Source organism: Tupaia chinensis, unplaced genomic scaffold (assembly GCF_000334495.1).
Source record: "Tupaia chinensis unplaced genomic scaffold, TupChi_1.0 Scaffold000199_1, whole genome shotgun sequence".
NCBI lineage: Eukaryota > Metazoa > Chordata > Mammalia > Scandentia > Tupaiidae > Tupaia > Tupaia belangeri.
This window is the reverse complement of record NW_006159674.1, coordinates 3,734,616-3,748,326: the sequence shown is the minus strand read 5'-3', so window position 1 is coordinate 3,748,326 and position 13,711 is coordinate 3,734,616. Positions and strand designations below refer to the sequence as shown.

General features: G+C 42.4%; 1 protein-coding gene across 1 annotated transcript in view; it reads right to left on the bottom strand.

The window, feature by feature from the left end:
- The window catches only part of CDK1 (cyclin dependent kinase 1), a 52,901-nt gene extending 49,619 nt beyond the window's left edge, over positions 1-3,282 (bottom strand). Inside the window, exon 1 of the mRNA XM_006147067.3 lies at positions 3,012-3,282. The gene's annotated coding sequence lies outside the window, so the exon portion shown is untranslated. The remainder of the gene's footprint in view (positions 1-3,011) is intronic.
- Between the last annotated feature and the right edge of the window lie 10,429 nt (positions 3,283-13,711).

Here is a 13,711-nt window from a genome sequence, read left to right as displayed (position 1 = left end):
ATAATTTATTTTAAAGGCATTATTTATATATTTCCATTTGTTATTACTATTTTTAAAATTTGACTAGACAGAGATAGAGAGAGGAAGGGAAAGTGAGAAAGCAAGCTGTCAGGACTTGAACCGCAGTTGGCCATGTGGGAATCCAGCACTGTTAACCACCATGCCACCTGCCAGCCCCTAGGAAATCATTTTCTAAGCTCTTTTAATTGAACAGCTGGTAGCTTGGGCAATCACAGACGGGAAGTAGCTGTGCATTCTTGACACTCATAAAGTGCAAAATACTAGCCTCTTGGATCTCTCATCACACGAAGTCATGGAGAAGTTCATTACAGGCCTTCTTTTATAATGAATAGGTTTTACTTTCACTAGTTAAATGATGAAACGGTACTGATGATTCAGGATGGGTAATTTGTGTTTGATGTTCAGAGGGGTTGGATAAATAGTACATTTCCCATCTGAAAGCTAAATGTATCCTTTGGTCCCACCCCCCCATGCAGGACCAGAATTGCTGATGTGGAGACAGCCATGCCCACACACCGGGAAAGAGCTGAGCTGAGGGACTGGATTGTGGGCGTCCAGATTCCTCTAGATGGAGAAGATGGGGCTGTATATCTCTCTCACCATCTCTCGGTCCTCCAATCGCTTACACTGTTCTCTGTCGCTCTGACTCAGTCTGAGTACTCAAACATTTGCTCCCACAAATGTGAGGTTTTTACTAAGGCTGGTGTCTACTATGTGACTGCCCTAGACAGGGTTTCCCAACCTCAGCACCATGGTAACGTGAAGCCAGGTCATCCTTGAGGAGGCCTGTTTTGTGCATAAGTAGGATGTTCATCAATACCCCTGGCCTCTGCTCACCAAATGCCCCTGAGAAACCCTGCAGGTTCTGGCCATCAAAAATGTCCAGACATGGGACCAGCAGTTAGCGTAATGGCTATGTCGCTGGACTCCCACGTAGTCGACCACGGTTCGCGTCCCGGACCCGGTGGCTTAAAACTCATGCCGGGCGCGTGTGTGTGCGTGCCCAAGATCCCGAGAGGAGAATGGAGGAGAAGGGATTGCGGCATGGCCATCCCCCATGGGGGGTGATTTCTCTCTTTCTATCTCTCTGTATCTCTCTGTCTTTCTGGCAAGCGCACGCGCCCTATAGCAAAAGCTTCTCAAAAAAAAAAAAAAATGTCCAGACATTGCCACATGTGCCCCAGGGAACAAAAAGCCCCAGGTTCAAGAGAAATGTTTCTTTCCTGATGATGAAGAGGGATGAAGAGCGTGGTATCTCCTCTCCATGCTTTTCGCCTTCACTGAAGAGGAGAAAGGAATCCCTTTCCCACAGCATGTCATACCCCACCACAATCAAACTGGATCTAAGGCACCTCCTAAATTGCCTTTTCACCAGTTTAACAAATTCGGCTGCAATCATCCAGTTTCTCTTTGAATGATTTTGCTGGGGGAATCCATCTTCCTTTCTCTGCTGTTTTGTTCAGAGACAGAACCTTCTTTCAGGTCAGTGGATTACTGTTTCTACATAATGCAAGTCCCTCTGCCATACTGGTTGCCATCACTCGAAACCACACACCCGCGTCTTCCCGAATACAGCCCACAGTATTAGGCACCTTTCCATCCTTTCATTGCTGAGCTGCTGGACAATGTCGTTTCTCCTGCCAGCCATGTTCAGATTTCTCCACCCAAATATACCCGAGAAGAAACACATTTGCTATGGGTCGAATGGGCTGCCCCCAAAGTCATATATTAAACTTTGGATCTGGGCTAGCAGGAGGTGTAGTGGTTATGGCACTGGACTCCTATATGACCCACTGTGGTTCGAATCCCAGACCTAGAGGCCTGAAACTCATGCAGGGCATGTGTGCATGTGAGCATAATCCTGAGAGGACAATGGAGGAGAAGGGACTGTGGAGTGGCCATCCACCTTGGGGATGAGACTTACTGGCACTTTCTCACTTTCTGTCTTTCTGTCTTTTTGTGTGTCTCCTGTGAATGCATGTGCCTTATAGTAAAAATAAATAAATAATTTTTGGGGGAGCTGTGACAGGATTAAGAGGGTGAAATCTTTTTTGAGAGAGAGAGGTTTTTGCTATAGGGCGTGTATGCTCACTGGAAAGACACTGAGAGACAGAAAATGAGAAATCACCCCCCAGAGGGAATGGCCACACTACAATCCCTTCTCCTCCATTCTCCTCCTAGGATCTTGAGCACGCACGCACACGCACCCGGCGTGAACTTAAGCCACTGGGTTTGGGATTCAAACTGCAGTCGACTACATGGGAGTCCGGCAACATAGCTATTACGCCATCTGCTAGTCCCGAAGAGGGTGAAATCTTAATCTAACTGATGTTGAAAGGTAGGGCCTTTGAAAAGTGATTAAGATTAAAGCTATTAAGCATGCCCCCTCTCCCACCCCCATTGGCTCCTGGTGGGTTTATTTATTTATTTGGAGAGGTTTTTGCCATAGGGCGCCTGTGCTCACCAGAAAGACAGAGAGATACAAAGCGAGAAATCACCCCCCCCCAGGGGGGATGGCCATGCCGCAATCCCTTCTCCTCCATTCTCCTCTAGGGATCTTGGGTACACTGGCATGAGTTTAAGCCACCAGGTCAGGGACTTGAACCGTGGTCGACTACATGGGAGTTCAGCAATATAGCCATTACACTAACTGCTGGTCCCCCTGGTGGGTTTATAAGGAGAAAGAATGAGCCAGATTGGGACACAGGCAAGCTCTTGCCATGTGATGCTCTATGCTGCCCCTGGGCCCCACCCACCGAATGTCCACCCCAGGTGCAGCTCCTTGACCCTGGACCTCCAAAAGCTAAATAAACCTCTATTATAAATGACTATATTTCAGGTTTTCAGTGATTAAGCAACAGCTAATGGGCTAAAACAACATCTTTGATAAGGCTCATTTCCACAATCACTCTTCACTGGGGAAGCAAGCAAGCTCTTGCTCTTTTTTCTCTGCCCACTGACCCCCTTCACCCACAGAAGCCTGGAATTACCTTAAGGAAGTGGTTCTCACATGTTGGCTTTCATCAGCATCTTCTGGAGGGCCTGTTAAAACACTGCTTGATGGGCCCTGACAGACTTCTAATCCAGGCTGGAATGAGATCTGATCATTTGCATTTGTAACAAGTTCCAGGAGATGCTGGTACTTCTGCTCAAGACACTCCACCTTGAGAACCGAAGCCATGAGGTAGAACTGCAGAGTGAATCTGGTTGAGACAGTAGGCCCAATAGTGCAGAATCTCTGATTTATCTCTCCTTTTCCAGAAGATCATTATTTCCTGGTGCGGTCCACTTGCTGACAGGGTGGACCTCACCAGGAAAAGCCAGATGAAAAATCTCCCAGACTTCCTGGAACAAAGCAGTTGGGCTTGAACAAAGACATAGCACAACAACTCACATTCAGTGAATTTCCATCTGCACTAGTTTTCAAAGGATTGGTTTGCCATAGTCCCTCCAACAGATAACATTTACTAACTTAGAAACGTACTGGATTTGTTAAGAAACTATTACGTTGAGTCCTCTAAAGATACAGGAGAGAGAGCAAGCGACTTGCACTATGAACACATGGGCTTTGGTCTGGTTGAATAACCTGTGCAAGTTGCCTCGTGGCATTGTGCAAGTAGTCAGTCTTCTCTTCTTAAGACAAGGGATTTTAGATTTCTACGCAGGGGCTCCTTACTGTTCTGACCCTAAAAACACAAGATCCTGGGGGTGGAATGTGGCTAACATAATATACCAGGGATCTGTCTGGTCCCCCTGGAGGCTCAAATGTGTCTTCTGCCTCCTTCCTCAGAATGAGGCTGTTTAATGGCATTTTTAAAAACAGACAACTGTGGTGAATTGAATCAGGATCCCTAAAGCTACCTAGATCCCAGTTCTCAGAACTGTGAATATTTCCTGATTTGGGAACTTTGCAAATGCAGTTCACTTAAGGGATTTTAGAGATGGGGGTGATTATTTCAGATGGGCATTAAATGTAACTACAAGTATCCTTAAAGAGGAAAACAGAAAGAACTGTGACACTAGGGAGAAGGCCATGAAACCACAGAAGCAGAGGGAGAAAAGGTGATATAAAGTGAAGTCAGGAGCCGAGGGATATGGACAGCCTCTGGAAGCCAAAAAGTCAAGGAATGAACTTTTCCTTACAACTTCTGGGAAGTACCCATTCTGCTGACATCTGGATTTGAGCTCGGTAATACTCATTCAAATCTATCTACCTACCTACCTATATCTATCTTTCCTTCCTTCCTTCCCTCTCTCCCTCCCTCCCTCCCTCCCTCCCTCCTTCCTTCCTTCCTTCCTTCCTTCCTTCCTTTCCTTCTTTCCTTCCTTTCTTCTTTAAATTTTATTCTTATTTTTTTGAAGTTGACCAGAGAGAGACAAGGAAAGTGAGAAAGCAGGCTGCCAGGTCCAGGACCCGAACTGCAGTCAGCCATGTGGGAGTCTAGTTGCCTTAACCACCACGCCACCTGCTGCCCCCCTCACTGAAATTTCTGACCTCCAGAACTGAAAGAGAATACATTTGTGTTGTTTTAAGTGACACGTTTGTGGTAATTTGTTACAGCAGTCATAAGAAACCCATAAACCAAGCTTAGACAAGTATGACACTTTCCTGGTTCCCAAAGTGGAAGCTTTCAACAGAGCTGACTACAGCCTGTCAGTTGGAGGTACACGACCCCCCATGCCCTTCCAAGGAGTCACATTGCCTGCCCTTCATCATAAGAGCTGCCTTTCTTTAGATCTGAAAGGGTTTTATGACTATCTATTCCAATTGCAATACCAGAGACAATGTGGGAGGAGGATGGACAGTATGTGGAGATTGGAAGGGGAGGGAATCAAGGAAGAACAAAAAAAGCAAATCATTTAATGAACGCAAAAATGGAAGATTATCTGCTGATAATACTGTATATGGTAATATCCTTGGACTAATATTCACACTGGGGAAATGCATTTTGTGTGCTGTAAAGATGTACAGTGATCAAATGTAAAAAATAAGAAAATAAAAGAGAAATTAAAAGAACATTGCAATAACTCTGACAAGCACTACTAGACAATGGGTTTAACCCAAAGCTTGACATATTGTGGATGCTTCCTGAGTGATGATTAGTTGACGTTCAGCTGCTCACAAGGCACCATTTGGGGAAAAATGGGAGGGTGCTCTCTGCAAAGGTATAGGGTGCCTGGTCTAACTTATCACAGGGTTCCCTGCGTTCCTGCCAAGTTTATGCTAGGACGAGGTGTACATCATCTCACATGGCCCTGGGAGGACATTTCTGTTGCTGCTGCAGGTTAGGATTACTTATTCTACTGTCCCATTGAGCCCAAGGATTCAGCAACAATGCCACAAGCTGTACATGTTTCTGATCAAAAGAAAATGTACACCCAAGTATATGGTAAGGGTAGTTAGCTTATACTATTATCATTATATGTCGATTTCCCTCCTGGTTTATGTCTATGACTAGGCCACCCATCTTAATGTACCTGGAGCCAGCCCACAGGAAGGTTGGTCTATGACCCAGTAAATGGAGGGGCTCCTTTTACCTTTTCAAACCTTATGTTCCTGGAGAGCTTCAAAGCTATGCAGGGGCTCTTCTACTCCTTCGTTCTTCCCCAACATGCCTGATTATTTCTAGAAATCAGAAAAGGCACTACAGTCAAAGGGAATGAGTGGGGAAATGCATGCATAAGGGGACTGTCTTAGATCTAGCCCCTCAGATTTACCTGACATCCTATCCAACTGATACCCAGCTTTCTGGCCCAAACATACCATTCTGTCAGCATTGATCTCATCCTAGAACCTCGACACTCTCACCTTCTGCTGCACACATCCAGTTGTCTCAGAGGAGCTGAAGGGTAGCAGGGTTTGGGAAGAAAGTAAAGGAACATTTTCCTGAAAACAAATAGCTCTTCTTGTTTTCTTAGGTCCTTGAGAGAGCTGAGCAGGTATGACTAACATGGGTACACAGGGTCCCTTTCTCCATCTCTGCTGCTGCTGCTGCTTTTCCCTATTGAGAACCAATCACTTGGGGATGACATTTGAGAGGGAACTCACTGGGCATGCCCAGAATATGGCATGAACTGAAGCTGAAGGATGATGTAATTTCTTAAGTTGGGAATCTACTTAACAATTCTAAATTCCATTTTAAAAATTTCATCAAAGCCTAAGTCCCTTCCAAATTATTTTGAGAAGCCTTCCATAGCCATACTGATATTTATCTCCTCTAAATTCTTCTTTTGTATTGACATATCCAGAAGAAAATCTAGATTTTATGGGGACTGGAACTTAAAACAGCTTTGTAATATTTTCTACAGAGAAGATGGAAAGATAACTCAGTGTTTACTTTTGACTGTTTAAATTTGTTTAGAAAAGATTGGGTTTTATTTTCATCGTTGATAATGTCATGTAAATTGTCAAAATGTTTAGTTTGTGAAAGTCACTATTCATTTTCTCTCATCTATTAGCTTAGAGCATTTCAAATTTTCTGTGAAGTGCCTAATTGGAAATTGATGATATTCATTGATCAGTTTTCCCTCAGTGTCCTCACATCTTCAAGCTTTATTTTTAGGAAGAGTGCATCTAAATTTTCAAAGTGTTATGGCGGATCCATCATTGTCTTTCACAGGACACCAAACAGATCAGCCCCCTGGAGCGTGTGCCCTCCCAAGCACTACGGTTGGGATCCCTCAGTGTGAGTGACGTTATGTTCCTTCTGAAGCAGGAGCAAGGTCTTCTATTTATATGTGTAACTTGTATAAACTCAAGAATCTTCAGAGAGTCAATCCAATACCTTGGCCAAAGAAAATGGAGTCTTTTAAAAAATGCTGTGAAGTTACTAACCCAGAAAGTTGGAGGTAGAACCCTGGACTAGAATCAGGGATACTTACTCGAAGCCTCCTGTTCTCTCTTATCTATTTAGGAAGCTCAGAATGTACCAAGTATGTGATGCATATCCCTACATTTTAGTCCAGTCACAACATCTAGAAAAAATATCTATAACTGTTCAAAAAGACATCATTTAATGAGCAAGAAGTGAATGAAGAATGTAGGTCCAAGCCTCTCCAACTATTCTGATCATTTTTTTCCATATTTCTTATTTTAAAATGTAAAATCTATTATTATTATTAAAGAATTATTTATTTTAATTTGATGCATTCATTCATTTATTTTCATTTGACTAGAGAGAGACAAAGAAAGAGAGAGAGAAGCAAAGTGAGAAAGCACGCTGGAACTCTACCATGGTCAGCTCTGTGGGAGTGCCCAGTGCCTTAACCACCAGGCCATCTGCTGTTCCCAAGCATCTATTATTAATTTTTTTAAAACTTTGTTTATTTAAATTTGACCACAGAAGGACAGAGTGAAAAAGAGAAGTAAAGAAACTTGGTCAACTATTTGTAGAAGCACCAAGGTGTTGAGAACAGAAAGTAATGATAATAGACGAAGAGGGGGCCAGATTGGGCTGAAGATTTGTCAAGACTGTTTCTGAAGTTACCAATTTTTACTAAATCAGTGATCCCTAATTATGGTTTTATCAGTATCTTAAGGGTTCCCACAAAGAGTTTCACATGGCTCTCCAAAACTTGCCATGAGAACTCTGAGCAAGCTCTATACTATAATTAAAGAAATGGACAGAGAAGGAGCATGGCAATGTGAAGCGATCAATTGTAGGATGTCTAAATAACCAAAAATTGTTGGAATTGCCCGAAGGTGGAACTGGTTTGCACCTGGTCTTTGGGAGTTGTGTTGGTACATTCCTATTTTCATTAAATCTCATTTCTTTATTTACTCTCGGGTTTGAATTTAAAACTCCAGATTTGAATCCAGATTTGAAGGATTAATATTATGTAAGTGGTGTACAATTAGAACTTCAAGATGAAGAAGCTCCCCCTTAATGGTTTTAAGGCCATTAAAACAGTTTTATAAAAACACTACGGGTCAGCAGGCGACATAATGGTTAAGGTACTGGACTCTCACATGATCAACCATGGTTCGAGTCCTGATTTGGCAGCTTGAAACTCACATTGGGCACAGGGATGTGTGTGCCCAAAATCACAAGAGGAGAATGGAGGAGAAGGGATTGCAGTGTGGCCCTACCCCCGGGGAATGATTTCTCATTTTCTGTCCCTCTGTCTATGTCTCTCTGGCAAGGGCATGCATCCTGTACCAAAAAACCTCTTAAAAAAAATGCCCAAGAACACTAAGACTAAGACAGGCAATTCCATCAGAGTGGAAAGCAAAATGTGTGGAGTAGGTCAAAGAGTTTCATGCTTATTTCCTCCCTTTCTTCAGATAAAGATGAACACATACATGAATTGAGAGAGCCTCATTCTGAGTTAAGTTAGTAGAATAACAATGGAGTAAAGTAAAAGGTGAAGCAAGAGAGGAGTGCGTGGAAAGGAAGACAGTATTTGGCCGAAAATCTGATCCTTTTCATTCTCCCAAATCTTGTTCTCAATGTGTTACTTTCTTTTATTCCTTTTCCCTCGGGGGCTGGGTGCCATGCCAATAAACAAAACACGTTTCTCTTTCTTTTTCTTTCCTATGCACCCTCTACTAGAGTCAACATGGTTCATTTCTCTGGGAATTCAGGCAAAGGTTAGATGGAAAGCTTGCTTTTCCTTATTAACATGGGGTGCAAAGTTACTAAGTTATTCCCATTGCTAATTAGTTTTGCTTCATGCCAAGTTCTATGTGTATTTTCAATGATTGCTATCACCATTATTCATACAACCATTGCTTTATGTGCTTTTTGAAATTCCAGACCAATGTGAATAAGAGGAAGTGGTTAAAAATTAGAATTCAAAAGTGAAGAAAAAGCAGAACTAACCACACTGTTTTCTCTTCTGTAACTCTACTAGGAAGTTCATTATCACATTTCATAAACTCCTTTGTGAGTTTTTTTTAAGAATTATTTATTTTTATTTATTCATTCACTTTTAAAAAAATTTGACCAGAGAGAAACACACGCACGCACACACACACACACACACACACACACACACACACATGCACAGAGAGAGAGAGAGAGAGAGAGAGAGAGAAAGTAAGCCACCAGGTATGGGACTGGAATGGTGGGAAGCCATGTGGGAGTGTCCAGCGCCTTCACCACCACGCCACCTGCTGGTCCCATGATTGGGTTTTAAAAATCAACAATTAGTTTTCTCTGCCATTTCACAGAGGATATCAGAAAAAATCTGTTTCTTTTCAGATATTTAAGAAACTTAAGGAATTAAATAGAAATAGACCTAGCCATAAATCAAGTTACTTACCGTATTCTACATGACATTGCAAAACTAACTCAATAAATAAACATTGTACTCTCATTTTATATGATGTTAATCAAAATATTGGTAAATCATGATCTTTATTGTCTGTTTGGAAGTGTGAGTTTCTATCCAGCTGAGACCATACTTGAGAGGAAGATCCAAAAACCACAGGAGAGAAAATATTTTGGTTCAACTTTGTGCTTAGTGAACTGTTTTCCTTCATAAAATTTACAAATCTAGGGACATATTTCCACATACTATTACAGTTCCCATGGTCAGTGGTAACCAAATCTATGTCTCTTCTGTTTGCGAAATGCCTTTCTAGATTTGTTTATTTTAAGAAACAAACACATTGACTAACAATCATCTCCTGAAATTAAAAATTTTTGCAAGCTAAAACTTTCTGTATTAATCGCTTTTCAACCTTTTGGCTAAGACCAAGTGTAAAACTTTCTGTATTAACTTATGTTGCCTCAGTTGTTATATGTGAAGTCACCTAACAAACTGGTGGGAAATTTCTACTATTCAAATATAAGAATATTTGAATATTAGCTAGGTCAATATTAGGGTCTAACTAGTTAGAAACTACTCTAGAAGCAGGTGGTGTAGTGGTTAAGGTGCTCAACTCCCACATGGCCGACTGCTGTTCAAGTCCTGGACCTGGCTACTTGCTTTCTCACTTTCCCTCTCTCTCTCTGGCCAAATTTAAAAAATAATAATAATTAATAAACTTAAGTAAATAATTTTTTATTAAAAGAAAGAAACTACTCTGGAGGGAATAGAATCTCATTTGTAGTTTTGGAGAAATATATGCAGATGAATGAGGGAAGGGGAATCACTTTTTTTCTGTCTCTCTTAAGATATCATTAGGTTTGGGGCCAGCAGGTGGTATGGTGGTTAAGGTGCTGGAATCCCACGTGGCCAACCACAATTCAAGTCCTGGAGCTGGTGGCTTGCTTTCTCTCTCTGTCTCTGTCTGGTCAAATTTTAAAGTAGTATGAATAAATAAAATTAAGTAAATAGTTCTTTTAAAAAGATATCATTAGGTTTAAGGGCCAGGCATTAATTTATACTGAATCACATTGGGAATCAGTTTTATGAAAATACAGTCCAAATTAATACATACACCCTGAATTTATTCAGTAAACTGCTTTTGAGCCAGCTATTGTGTTAGGTACTGGGATTTGGATATGAAAACAATACAGTCAAAGCATCAAGGAGCTTATGATTACAAGGAAATATAGACAAGGGAAGTAATGATTATATAGTCTGTATCCCTTATCTGAAACCCTTGAAGGCAGATGGGTTCGCAATTCTCTTTTTAGAATGGTATTATGATGTACAATCTGTATATTGTATATGAGTTAGTCTGTTGTTGTGTGGCTAGTTGAAATACCCAAAGCTAGTGAACTATTGTATAAAGAAATGGAATTTTAATAACTCACAGTTCTGGTGGCTAGAAAGTCCAAGAGTATAAGAAAATGGTGGAAGGCAGAATTTTTAGCAGAGCATGCTCTATGTCCATGTGGCTTTCCCTGTGCTTTTGAACTCATTCTCCATGCTTAAATACCCACCATAATTCAGTCATAGGGCTCTGATCTAATGATGCTCTCACAGTGAAAATCCTCAGTCTAGGAGACCATGAAGGGATTAAAGTTTCCCTAATATCTTTACAATACAATCAAGTCCCAAAATAAGAATCTTGGGGGATATTCAATTACCACCCAGTAGATTAAATTCCAAGACATGAAATGTTGGGGGATAAACCATGATCCAAACCATAACAACATAACACCCACAAAAGGATGTAGGGTGGCAGCCCATAATTAAAATATATGAATAGTCACACTAAATGAATAAATATGATTTAAAAAATCTCACATCAGTTCAGTTTAGGATTTTGTAAATTTTTAGATTTCTGAATTGCAGAAATATTCATAAAAATAATTAGAACTTTGCTGTAGGCGTTTTAGAAGAAAAGAGGAAAGACAATAAACCCTCTTGTAACAGAAAGGGGATCAGGGAGGGTTTCCATGAATGTGAGTGGAGTCTTGCTGGATGAGAAGTTAACCAGACAGGAGACATGGGGGAGGCAGAGGACTAAAGGATGGGGAGAAGGGTTTTCTAGAAAGAAGGAATGGCCTATGAAAAGACAAATGGCTGTGGTATTTGGGAGAGGGGCTGTAAATAATTCAGAATGGCCGTGTGTGTGTGTGTGTGTGTGTGTGTGTGTGTGTGTGTGTGTGCATGCTTGGGATTGACAAGGGGGTGGAATTGAATGCTGATGGAGAGTAACTGAGAATGGGTGTAGAAAGTGGGCAGGGACCCCCATGCCCTGGAGGGTATTTCTCACTTTCTCTCTCTCTGTCTCTCTCTATCTTCCTGGCAAGCGCACGTGCCCTATAGCAAAAACCTCTCTGAGAAAAAAAAATTGGAACTTTTTTTTGAAAACTATGGAACATGAAACAACACATGGGATCTAATATAAAATTTTCAAGGGGGTTGTGGACTTGCTAAATTCTGAAGTAGTCTGTAAAACTCAAGAAGGCCAAACTCTAGAGTGTTCGGTGCCCTCTTAGCTGGTGATCTCAGTTAAATGAATGTTTTGGAGACTCAGTTTCTAGATTGTGCTGTGTCTTGCATGGATTTTGTGAGAACCAAACGACATAACATGAACAAGGTGCTTAATACAGGGTCCAGCACAGAGCTGATGTCCAGCCATGTTATTTCAGCTTCCTATGTGCGCTGGAGGGAATGAGCTAGGTGTTCAGTGGGTGCTAAGGCTCACTCACTGTTCTTAGTGTTCTCTGGTCAGAGAGGTATTCCAGCTTTCAGCTGTCACTACTTGGCAAAAACATCAGTTTTCCCTTTAATCCTTCTGTCTTTAGAGTTTTTGTTTTTATCCCAGTTCCATCTCAACTATTATTCTTCGTAAACATACTTTTAACGGATAGACACTGGCTTAAAGAAGAAACTTGGACCCCTACCATAAATAGAAAACCACTCTCACTTGCTGTATAGTAACAGTAACCCACAAACAATTTAACTAAACAATGAATATAAAAGAATGCTGCAGGGGGAACCGCAGTTGGCCTAATGGCTATATCGCTGGACTCCCATGTAGTCGACCATGGTCCGAGTCCCCGACCAGGTGGTTTAAACTCAAGCCAGGTGCGTGTGCGTGCGTGCAGAAGATCCAGTGAGGAGAATGGAGGAGAAGGGATTGTGGTGTGGTCATCCCCCTGGGGGGTGATTTCTCGCTTTCTGTCTGTCTCTTTGTCTTTCTGGCCAGCACATGTGCCCTATAGCAAAAAATCTCTCTCTCTCTCAAAAAAACCAAAAACCAAACAAAAAAACCCCCCAAAAACAGAAAACAAAACCAAAAACAAAAACTATAAGAGCCGGCAGGTGGAGTGGTGGTTAAGGGCGCTGGACTCCCACAACGCTGACCATGGTTTGAGTCCCAGACCTGGCAACTTGCTTTCTCTCTTTCTCTCACTCTCTTGCTCTATCCCTCTCTGATCAAATTAAAATAAATAAAGTTAAATGAAATAATTCCTTAAAAACAATCAAACAAAAATATGCTACAAATTCTAGTCAGATACCAAAAGCTTTTCCAGGGCTTTGAGCCTGGGGCCTGCTCTCTCCCTGTGACGAAAAGGGAACTTAGCTGGTTTGAGAGAGAATACGCTCTCCTCATCAGAAGAACTGAAAGGGAACCAAACAGAATAAATTTCTTGCCATGTGATTGCCAATCAATCAAGGCGCTGGCCCTGCTGGAGCGAGTCGGGCCCCTCCAGTGAGAAGTGCTCTTTTTGGGAGAGTGTGTGAGGGCAGTTGCTCTGCCCTCCTTCACCAGAACAGAGAGCTTTGTGGAGGCAGCGCCCACATCCAACTGTCCCGCCAACCGGCGCAGGCCAGGAGCGTTGCACGCCCTTGTCATCTGAGCTCCTGGAAACAAGGACACCCAGAGGTCCTGCTCCCTGTTTCCCTGAAACAGGTTCAGCGTGTCCCTCACACCCCACATCGCTCTAGAGTTTTCTTTTCTTAAGTGGGCACATCACTGAAGCCATCTGAACACTGGGACCTCGGCGGAGTGGAAGGGGGACGGTGGACACTGTTTTGAAGTTGTCCGCCTGGCAGACGTGGCTTTTACGTAGGTCGTACGCTAGAGGTTAATCATAATAAAAAAGCAAAAGCAGACTAGCCAAACGATGATTTTTATTCCCTAAGCGCTAATAGGCACCAAAGAACCCAGTACTATTATTTTATGATGATTAATGGGAAAGGCCGGTGGCCCCGTGTTCAGCAGCCGGGAGGTACCAGCACTCGCCCTTCGTCTCCTCCCGAGAGCCCCTCCGCGCTCCCTAGTCCCACCGGGCACTTCCGCGGCCACGGCCCGGCCGCTGCCCAGACCCGGCGCCCAACT